Source organism: Ambystoma mexicanum, chromosome 11 (genome assembly GCF_040938575.1).
Source record: "Ambystoma mexicanum isolate Mex_15411 chromosome 11, UKY_AmexF1_1, whole genome shotgun sequence".
NCBI lineage: Eukaryota > Metazoa > Chordata > Amphibia > Caudata > Ambystomatidae > Ambystoma > Ambystoma mexicanum.
Window position 1 is genome coordinate 61,445,402 of NC_090934.1, and position 12,613 is coordinate 61,458,014.

Genomic DNA, 12,613 nt, shown 5'->3' on the forward strand with positions numbered 1-12,613 from the left:
ATCCTAAAGGGTGACCATCCTGTCTCTCCCATCAATGCCTGCGCATGGAAACTGGCCAATCCTACGCCTTGATCAGCCTATCCCACTGAGACAAGTTCCATGCACAGACAATGACCAATCGTAAAGGGTGACCAGTCTGTCTCTCCCATCTATGCCTGAGCAGGAAAACTGGCCAATCCCAGGCCATGATCAGCCTCTCCCACTGAGACAAGTTCCATGCACAGACACTGACCAATCCTAAAGTGTGACCAGCCTGTCTCTCCCATCTATGCCTGTGCAGGAAAACTGGACAATCCCAGGCCATGATCAGCCAATCCCAGATAGACACGTTCCATGCACAGACACTGACCAATCATAAAGAGTGACCATCCTGTCCCTCCCATCTATGCCTGAGCAGGAAAACTGGCCAATTCTAGGCCATGATCAGCCTATCCCAGATAGACATGTTCCATGCACAGACACTGACCAATCCTAAAGTGTGACCAGCCTGTCACTCCCATCTATGCCTGCACAGGAAAACTGGCTACTCCCAGGCCATGATCAGCCTATCCCAGATAGACAGGTTCCATGCACATACACTGACTAATCCTAAAGGACGACCATCCAGTCTCTTCCATCTATGCCTGCTCCCGAAAACTGGCCAATCCTACGCTATGATTAGCCTATCCCACTGAGACAGGTTCCATGCAGACACTGACCAATCCTAAAGGGTGACCAGGCTGTCTCTCCCATCTATGCCTGCGCAGGAAAACTGGCCAATCCTAGGCCAAGATCAGCCTTTCCCAGAGAGGCAAGTTCCATGCAAAGACACTGACCAATCCTAAAGGGTGACCAGCCTGTCTCTCCCATCTATGCCTGCGCAGGAAAATTGGCCAATCGTACGCCATGATCAGCCTATCCCAATGAGACAGGTTCCATTCACAGACACTGACCAATCCAAAAGGGCGACCAGCCTGTCCCTCCCACCTATGCCTAAACTGGAAAACTGGCCATTCATATGCCATGATCAGCCTATCCCAGATAGAAAAGTTCCATGCACAGACACTGACCAATCCTAAAGTGTGACCAGCCTGTCTCTCCCCTCTATGCCTGAGCAGGAAAACTGGCCAATCCCAGGCCATGATCAGCCTATCCCAGATAGACATGTTCCATGCACAGACACTGACCAATCCTAAAGGTTGACCAGCCTGTCTCTCCCATCTATGCCTGCACAGGAAAACTGGCCAATCCTATGCCATGATCAGCCTATCCCACTGAGACAAGTTCCATGCACAGACACTGACCAATCCTAAAGTGTGACCAGCCTGTCTCTCACATCTATGCCTGAGCAGGAAAACTGGCCAGTCCTACGCCATGATCAGCCAATCCCAGATATACACGTTCCATGCACAGACACTGACCAATCCTAAAGGGTGACCATCCTGTCCCTCCCATCTATGCCTGAGCAGGAAAACTGGCCAATCCTAGGCCATGATCAGCCTGTCCCAGATAGACACGTTCCATGCACAGACACTGACCAATCCTAAAGTGTGACCAGCCTGTCGCTCCCATCTATGCCTGCACAGGAAAACTGGCCACTCCCAGGCCATGATCAGCCTGTCCCAGATAGACATTTTCCATGCACAGACACTGCCCAATCCTAAAGTGTGACCAGCCTGTCTCTCCCATCTATGCCTGAGCAGGAAAACTGGCCAATCCTACGCCATGATCAGCCTATGCCACTGAGACAAGTTCCATGCACATACACTGACCAATCCTAAAGTGTGACCAGCCTGCCTCTCTCATCTATGCCTGAGCAGGAAAACTGGCCAATCCTACTCCATGATCAGCCTATCCCACTGAGACAAGATCCATGCACAGACACTGACTAATCCTAAAGGGTGACTAGCCTGTCTCTCCCATCTATTCTTGTGCCCGAAAACTGGCCAATCCCAGGACATGATCAGCCTATCCAACTAAGACAAGTCCTATGCACAGACACTGACCAATCCTAAAGTGTGACCATCCTGTCTTTCCCATCTATGCCTGAGCAGGAAAACTGGCCAATCCTAGGCCATGATCAGCCTATCCCAGAGAGACAAGTTCCATGCACAGACACTGACCAATCCTAAAGGGTGACCAGCCTGTCTCTCCCATCTATGCCTGTGCATGAAAACTGGCCAATCCTACGCCTTGATCAGCCTATCCCAGAGAGACAAGTTCCATGCACAGACACTGACCAGTCCTAAAGGATGACCAGCCTGTCTCTCCCATCTATGCCTGAGCAGGAAAACTTGCCAATCCCAGGCCATGATCAGCCTATCCCACTGAGACAAGTTGCATGCACAGACACTGACCAATCCTAAAGTGTGACCAGCCTGTCTCTCCCATCTATGCCTGAGCAGGAAAACTGGCCAATCGTACGCCATGATCAGCCAATCCCACTGAGACAAGTTCCATGCACAGACACTGACCAATCCTAAAGGGTGACCAGCCTGTCTCTCCCATCTATGCCTGAGCAGGAAAACTGGCCAATCCCAGGCCATGATCAGCCTATTCCACTGAGACAAGTTCCATGCACAGACACTGACCAATCCTAAAGTGTGACCAGCCTGTCTCTCACATCTATGCCTGAGCAGGAAAACTGGCCAGTCCTACGCCATGATCAGCCAATCCCAGATATACACGTTCCATGCACAGACACTGACCAATCCTAAAGGGTGACCATCCTGTCCCTCCCATCTATGCCTGAGCAGGAAAACTGGCCAATCCTAAGACATGATCAGCCTGTCCCAGATAGACATGTTCCATGCACAGACACTGACCAATCCTAAAGTGTGACCAGCCTGTCGCTCCCATCTATGCCTGCACAGGAAAACTGGCCACTCCCAGGCCATGATCAGCCTATCCCAGAGAGACAAGTTCCATGCACAGACACTGACCAATCCTAAAGGGTGACCAGCCTGTCTCTCCCATCTATGCCTGTGCATGAAAACTGGCCAATCCTACGCCTTGATCAGCCTATCCCAGAGAGACAAGTTCCATGCACAGACACTGACCAGTCCTAAAGGATGACCAGCCTGTCTCTCCCATCTATGCCTGAGCAGGAAAACCTGCCAATCCCAGGCCATGATCAGCCTATCCCACTGAGACAAGTTGCATGCACAGACACTGACCAATCCTAAAGTGTGACCAGCCTGTCTCTCCCATCTATGCCTGAGCAGGAAAACTGGCCAATCGTACGCCATGATCAGCCAATCCCACTGAGACAAGTTCCATGCACAGACACTGACCAATCCTAAACGGTGACCAGCCTGTCTCTCCCATCTATGCCTGAGCAGGAAAACTGGCCAATCCCAGGCCATGATCAGCCTATTCCACTGAGACAAGTTCCATGCACAGACACTGACCAATCCTAAAGTGTGACCAGCCTGTCTCTCACATCTATGCCTGAGCAGGAAAACTGGCCAGTCCTACGCCATGATCAGCCAATCCCAGATATACACGTTCCATGCACAGACACTGACCAATCCTAAAGGGTGACCATCCTGTCCCTCCCATCTATGCCTGAGCAGGAAAACTGGCCAATCCTAAGACATGATCAGCCTGTCCCAGATAGACATGTTCCATGCACAGACACTGACCAATCCTAAAGTGTGACCAGCCTGTCGCTCCCATCTATGCCTGCACAGGAAAACTGGCCACTCCCAGGCCATGATCAGCCTGTCCCAGATAGACATTTTCCATGCACAGACACTGCCCAATCCTAAAGTGTGACCAGCCTGTCTCTCCCATCTATGCCTGAGCAGGAAAACTGGCCAATCCTACGCCATGATCAGCCTATGCCACTGAGACAAGTTCCATGCACATACACTGACCAATCCTAAAGTGTGACCAGCCTGCCTCTCTCATCTATGCCTGAGCAGGAAAACTGGCCAATCCTACTCCATGATCAGCCTATCCCACTGAGACAAGATCCATGCACAGACACTGACTAATCCTAAAGGGTGACTAGCCTGTCTCTCCCATCTATTCTTTTGCCCGAAAACTGGCCAATCCCAGGACATGATCAGCCTATCCAACTAAGACAAGTCCTATGCACAGACACTGACCAATCCTAAAGTGTGACCATCCTGTCTCTCCCATCTATGCCTGAGCAGGAAAACTGGCCAATCCTAGGCCATGATCAGCCTATCCCAGAGAGACAAGTTCCATGCACAGACACTGACCAATCCTAAAGGGTGACCAGCCTGTCTCTCCCATCTATGCCTGTGCATGAAAACTGGCCAATCCTACGCCTTGATCAGCCTATCCCAGAGAGACAAGTTCCATGCACAGACACTGACCAGTCCTAAAGGATGACCAGCCTGTCTCTCCCATCTATGCCTGAGCAGGAAAACTTGCCAATCCCAGGCCATGATCAGCCTATCCCACTGAGACAAGTTGCATGCACAGACACTGACCAATCCTAAAGTGTGACCAGCCTGTCTCTCCCATCTATGCCTGAGCAGGAAAACTGGCCAATCGTACGCCATGATCAGCCAATCCCACTGAGACAAGTTCCATGCACAGACACTGACCAATCCTAAAGGGTGACCAGCCTGTCTCTCCCATCTATGCCTGAGCAGGAAAACTGCCCAATCCCAGGGCATGATCAGCCTATCCCATATAAACATGTTCCATGCAGAGACACTGACCAATCCTAAAGGGTGACCAGCCTGTCTCTCCCATCTATGCCTGCGCCCGAAAACTGGCCAATCCCAGGACAGGATCAGCCTATCCCACTGAGACAAGTCCTATGCACAGACACTGACCAATCCTGAGGTGTGACCATCCTCTCTCTCTCATCTATACTGCGCAGGAAAACTGGCCAATGCTACGCCATGATCAACCTATCCCACTGAGACAAGTCCCATTCACAGACACTGACCAATCCTAAAGTGTGACCAGCCTGTCTCTCCCATCTAAGCCTGAGCAGGAACACTGGCCAATCCTACGCCATGATCAGCCTATGCCACTGAGATAAGTTCCATGCACAGACACTGACCAATCCTAAAGTGTGACCAGCCTGCCTCTCTCATCTATGCCTGAGCAGGAAAACTGGCCAATCCTATGCCATGATCAGCCTATCCCACTGAGACAAGATCCATGCACAGACACTGACCAATCCTAAAGGGTGACCAGCCGTTCTCTCCCATCTATGCCTGTGCCCGAAAACTGGCCAATCCCAGGACATGATCAGCCTATCCCACTGAGACAAGTCCTATGCACAGACACTGACCAATCCTAAAGTGTGACCATCCTGTCTCTACCATCTATGCCTGAGCAGGAAAACTGGCCAATCCTAGGCCATGATCAGCCTATCCCAGATAGACATGTTCCATGCACAGACACTGACCAATCCTAAAGGGTGACCATCCTGTCCCTCCCATCTATGCCTGAGCAGGAAAACTGGCCAATCCTAGGTCATGATCAGCCTATCCCAGATAGATATCTTCCATGCACAGACACTGACCAATCCTAAAGGGGGACCATCCTGTCCCTCCCATCTATGCCTGTGCAGGAAAACTGGCCAATCCTACGCCATGATCAGCCTATCCCAGATAGACATGTTCCATGCAGAGACAATGACCAATCCTAAAGGGTGACCAGCCTGTCTCTCCCATCTATGCCTGCACAGGAAACTGGCCAATCCTAGGCCATGATCAGCCTATCCCAGAGAGACAAGTTCAATGCACAGACACTGACCAATCCTAAAGGGTGACCATCCTGTCTCTCCCATCAATGCCTGCGCATGGAAACTGGCCAATCCTACGCCTTGATCAGCCTATCCCACTGAGACAAGTTCCATGCACAGACAATGACCAATCCTAAAGGGTGACCAGCCTGTCTCTCCCATCTATGCCTGAGCAGGAAAACGGGCCAATCCCAGGCCATGATCAGCCTATCCCACTGAGACAAGTTCCATGCACAGACACTGACCAATCCTAAAGTGTGACCAGTCTGTCTCTCCCATCTATGCCTGAGCAGGAAAACTGGCCAATCCCAGGCCATGATCAGCCTCTCCCACTGAGACAAGTTCCATGCACAGACACTGACCAATCCTAAAGTGTGACCAGCCTGTCTCTCTCATCTATGCCTGAGCAGGAAAACTGGCCAATCCTAGGCCATGATCAGCCTATCCCACTGAGACAAGTTCCATGCACAGACACTGACCAATCCTAAAGGGTGACCAGTCTGTCTCTCCCATCTATGCCTGAGCAGGAAAACTGGCCAATCCCAGGCCATGATCAGCCTCTCCCACTGAGACAAGTTCCATGCACAGACACTGACCAATCCTAAAGTGTGACCAGCCTGTCTCTCCCATCTATGCCTGTGCAGGAAAACTGGCCAATCCCAGGCCATGATCAGCCAATCCCAGATAGACACGTTCCATGCACAGACACTGACCAATCATAAAGAGTGACCATCCTGTCCCTCCCATCTATGCCTGAGCAGGAAAACTGGCCAATTCTAGGCCATGATCAGCCTACCCAGATAGACATGTTCCATGCACAGACACTGACCAATCCTAAAGTGTGACCAGCCTGTCACTCCCATCTATGTCTGCACAGGAAAACTGGCCACTCCCAGGCCATGATCAGCCTATCCCAGATAGACAGGTTCCATGCACATACACTGACCAATCCTAAAGGACGACCATCCAGTCTCTCCCATCTATGCCTGCACCCGAAAACTGGCCAATCCTACGCTATGATTAGCCTATCCCACTGAGACAGGTTCCATGCAGACACTGACCAATCCTAAAGGGTGACCAGGCTGTCTCTCCCATCTATGCCTGCGCAGGAAAACTGGCCAATCCTAGGCCAAGATCAGCCTTTCCCAGAGAGGCAAGTTCCATGCAAAGACACTGACCAATCCTAAAGGGTGACCAGCCTGTCTCTCCCATCTATGCCTGCGCAGGAAAACTGGCCAATCGTACACCATGATCAGCCTATCCCAATGAGACAGGTTCCATTCACAGACACTGACCAATCCAAAAGGGCGACCAGCCTGTCCCTCCCACCTATGCCTAAACTGGAAAACTGGCCATTCATATGCCATGATCAGCCTATCCCAGATAGAAAAGTTCCATGCACAGACACTGACCAATCCTAAAGTGTGACCAGCCTGTCTCTCCCCTCTATGCCTGAGCAGGAAAACTGGCCAATCCCAGGCCATGATCAGCCTATCCCAGATAGACATGTCCCATGCACAGACACTGACCAATCCTAAAGGGTGACCAGCCTGTCTCTCCCATCTATGCCTGCACAGGAAAACTGGCCAATCCTATGCCATGATCAGCCTATCCCACTGAGACAAGTTCCATGCACAGACACTGACCAATCCTAAAGTGTGACCAGCCTGTCTCTCACATCTATGCCTGAGCAGGAAAACTGGCGAATCCCAGGCCATGATCAGCCTATCCCAGATATACACGTTCCATGCACAGACACTGACCAATCCTAAAGGGTGACCATCCTGTCCCTCCCATCTATGCCTGCGCAGGAAAACTGGCCAATCCTAGGCCATGATCAGCCTGTCCCAGATAGACATGTTCCATGCACAGACACTGACCAATCCTAAAGTGTGACCAGCCTGTCGCTCCCATCTATGCCTGCACAGGAAAACTGGCCACTCCCAGGCCATGATCAGCCTATCCCAGATAGACAGGTTCCATGCACATACACTGACCATTCCTAAAGGACGACCATCCAGTCTCTCCCATCTATGCCTGCACCCGAAAACTGGCCAATCCTACGCTATGATTAGCCTATCCCACTGAGACAGGTTCCATGCAGACACTGACCAATCCTAAAGGGTGACCAGGCTGTCTCTCCCATCAATGCCTGCGCAGGAAAACTGGTCAATCCTACGCCATGATCAGCCTATCCCAATGAGACAGGTTCCATTCACAGACACTGACCAATCCTAAAGTGTGACCAGCCTGTCACTCCCATCTATGTCTGCACAGGAAAACTGGCCACTCCCAGGCCATGATCAGCCTATCCCAGATAGACATGTTCCATGCACAGACACTGACCAATCCTAAAGTGTGACCAGCCTGTCACTCCCATCTATGTCTGCACAGGAAAACTGGCCACTCCCAGGCCATGATCAGCCTATCCCAGATAGACAGGTTCCATGCACATACACTGACCAATCCTAAAGGACGACCATCCAGTCTCTCCCATCTATGCCTGCACCCGAAAACTGGCCAATCCTACGCTATGATTAGCCTATCCCACTGAGACAGGTTCCATGCAGACACTGACCAATCCTAAAGGGTGACCAGGCTGTCTCTCCCATCTATGCCTGCGCAGGAAAACTGGCCAATCCTAGGCCAAGATCAGCCTTTCCCAGAGAGGCAAGTTCCATGCAAAGACACTGACCAATCCTAAAGGGTGACCAGCCTGTCTCTCCCATCTATGCCTGCGCAGGAAAACTGGCCAATCGTACACCATGATCAGCCTATCCCAATGAGACAGGTTCCATTCACAGACACTGACCAATCCAAAAGGGCGACCAGCCTGTCCCTCCCACCTATGCCTAAACTGGAAAACTGGCCATTCATATGCCATGATCAGCCTATCCCAGATAGAAAAGTTCCATGCACAGACACTGACCAATCCTAAAGTGTGACCAGCCTGTCTCTCCCCTCTATGCCTGAGCAGGAAAACTGGCCAATCCCAGGCCATGATCAGCCTATCCCAGATAGACATGTCCCATGCACAGACACTGACCAATCCTAAAGGGTGACCAGCCTGTCTCTCCCATCTATGCCTGCACAGGAAAACTGGCCAATCCTATGCCATGATCAGCCTATCCCACTGAGACAAGTTCCATGCACAGACACTGACCAATCCTAAAGTGTGACCAGCCTGTCTCTCACATCTATGCCTGAGCAGGAAAACTGGCGAATCCCAGGCCATGATCAGCCTATCCCAGATATACACGTTCCATGCACAGACACTGACCAATCCTAAAGGGTGACCATCCTGTCCCTCCCATCTATGCCTGCGCAGGAAAACTGGCCAATCCTAGGCCATGATCAGCCTGTCCCAGATAGACATGTTCCATGCACAGACACTGACCAATCCTAAAGTGTGACCAGCCTGTCGCTCCCATCTATGCCTGCACAGGAAAACTGGCCACTCCCAGGCCATGATCAGCCTATCCCAGATAGACAGGTTCCATGCACATACACTGACCATTCCTAAAGGACGACCATCCAGTCTCTCCCATCTATGCCTGCACCCGAAAACTGGCCAATCCTACGCTATGATTAGCCTATCCCACTGAGACAGGTTCCATGCAGACACTGACCAATCCTAAAGGGTGACCAGGCTGTCTCTCCCATCAATGCCTGCGCAGGAAAACTGGTCAATCCTACGCCATGATCAGCCTATCCCAATGAGACAGGTTCCATTCACAGACACTGACCAATCCTAAAGGTTGACCATCCTGTCCCTCCCATCTATGCCTGAGCAGGAAAACTGGCCAATCCCAGGCCATGACCAGCCTATCCCAGATAGACATGTTCCATGCACAGACACTGACCAATCCTAAAGGGTGACCATCCTGTCCCTCCCATCTATGCCTGAGCAGGAAAACTGGCCAATCCTACGCCATGATCAGCCTATGCCACTGAGACAAGTTCCATGCACAGACACTGACCAATCCAAAAGGTTGACCATCCTGTCCCTCCCATCTATGCCTGAGCAGGAAAACTGGCCAATCCCAGGCCATGACCAGCCTATCCCAGATATACACGTTCTATGCACAGAAACTGACCAATCCTAAAGGGTGACCATCCTGTCTCTCCCATCAATGCCTGCGCATGGAAACTGGCCAATCCTACGCCTTGATCAGCCTATCCCACTGAGACAAGTTCCATGCACAGACAATGACCAATCCTAAAGGGTGACCAGTCTGTCTCTCCCATCTATGCCTGAGCAGGAAAACTGGCCAATCCCAGGCCATGATCAGCCTCTCCCACTGAGACAAGTTCCATGCACAGACACTGACCAATCCTAAAGTGTGACCATCCTGTCCCTCCCATCTATGCCTGAGCAGGAAAACTGGCCAATTCTAGGCCATTATCAGAATATCCCAGATAGACATGTTCCATGCACAGACACTGTCCAATCCTAAAGTGTGACCAGCCTGTCACTCCCATCTATGCCTGCACAGGAAAACTGGCCACTCCCAGGCCATGATCAGCCTATCCCAGATAGACAGGTTCCATGCACATACACTGACCAATCCTAAAGGACGACCATCCAGTCTCTCCCATCTATGCCTGCACCCGAAAACTGGCCAATCCTACGCTATGATTAGCCTATCCCACTGAGACAGGTTCCATGCAGACACTGACCAATCCTAAAGGGTGACCAGGCTGTCTCTCCCATCTATGCCTGCGCAGGAAAACTGGCCAATCCTAGGCCAAGATCAGCCTTTCCCAGAGAGGCAAGATCCATGCAAAGACACTGACCAATCCTAAAGGGTGACCAGCCTGTCTCTCCCATCTATGCCTGCGCAGGAAAACTGGCCAATCGTACGCCATGATCAGCCTATCCCAATGAGACAGGCTCCATTCACAGACACTGACCAATCCAAAAGGGCGACCAGCCTGTCCCTCCCACCTATGCCTAAACTGGAAAACTGGCCATTCATATGCCATGATCAGCCTATCCCAGATAGAATAGTTCCATGCACAGACACTGACCAATCCTAAAGTGTGACCAGCCTGTCTCTCCCCTCTATGCCTGAGCACGAAACCTGGCCAATCCCAGGCCATGATCAGCCTATCCCAGATAGACATGTTCCATGCACAGACACTGACCAATCCTAAAGGGTGACCAGCCTGTCTCTCCCATCTATGCCTGCACAGGAAAACTGGCCAATCCTATGCCATGATCAGCCTATCCCACTGAGACAAGTTCCATGCACAGACACTGACCAATCCTAAAGTGTGACCAGCCTGTCTCTCACATCTATGCCTGAGCAGGAAAACTGGCCAGTCCTACGCCATGATCAGCCAATCCCAGATATACACGTTCCATGCACAGAACCTGACCAATCCTAAAGGGTGACCATCCAGTCCCTCCCATTTATGCCTGAGCAGGAAAACTGGCCAATCCTAGGCCATGATCAGCCTGTCCCAGATAGACATGTTCCATGCACAGACACTGCCCAATCCTAAAGTGTGACCAGCCTGTCGCTCCCATCTATGCCTGCACAGGAAAACTGGCCACTCCCAGGCCATGATCAGCCTATCCCAGATAGACATGTTCCATGCACCAATCCTAAAGGACGACCATCCAGTCTCTCCCATCTATGCCTTCACCCGAAAACTGGCCAATCCTACGCTATGATTAGCCTATCCCACTGAGACAGGTTCCATGCAGACACTGACCAATCCTAAAGGGTGACCAGGCTGTTTCTCCCATCTATGCCTGCGCAGGAAAACGTGCCAATCCTAGGCCATGATCAGCCTATCCCAGAGAGGAAAGTTACATGCAAAGACACTGACCAATCCTAAAGGGTGACCAGCCTGTCTCTCCCATCTATGCCTGCGCAGGAAAACTGGTCAATCCTACGCCATGATCAGCCTATCCCAATGAGACAGGTTCCATTCACAGACACTGACCAATCCTAAAGGTTGACCATCCTGTCCCTCCCATCTATGCCTGAGCAGGAAAACTGGCCAATCCCAGGCCATGACCAGCCTATCCCAGATAGACATGTTCCATGCACAGACACTGACCAATCCTAAAGGGTGACCATCCTGTCCCTCCCATCTATGCCTGAGCAGGAAAACTGGCCAATCCTACGCCATGATCAGCCTATGCCACTGAGACAAGTTCCATGCACAGACACTGACCAATCCTAAAGTGTGACCATCCTGCCTCTCTCATCTATGCCTGAGCAGGAAAACTGGCCAATCCTACGCCACGATCAGCCTATCTCACTGAGACAAGATCCATGCACAGACACTGACCAATCCTAAAGGGTGACCAGCCTGTCTCTCCCATCTATGCCTGTGCCCGAAAACTGGCCAATCCCAGGACATGGTCAGCCTATCCCACTGAGACAAGTCCTATGCAAAGACACTGACCAATCCTAAAATGTGACCATCCTGTCTCTCCCATCTATGCCTGAGCAGGATAACTGGCCAATCCTAGGCCATGATCAGCATATCCCAGATAGACATGTTCCATGCACAGACACTGACCAATCCTAAAGGGTGACTATCCTGTCCCTCCCATCTATGCCTGAGCAGGAAAACTGGCCAATCCTAGGCCATGATCAGCCTATCCCAGATAGATATGTTCCATGCACAGACACTGACCAATCCTAAAGGGTGACCATCCTGTCCCTCCCTTCTATGCCTGAGCAGGAAAACTGGCCAATCCTACGCCATGATCAGACTAGCCCAGATAGACATGTTCCATGCAGAGACAATGACCAATCCTAAAGGGTGACCAGCCTGTGTCTCCCATGTATGCCTGCACAGGAAACTGGCCAATCCTAGGCCATGATCAGCCTATCCCACTGAGACAAGTTCCATGCACAGACACTGACCAATCCT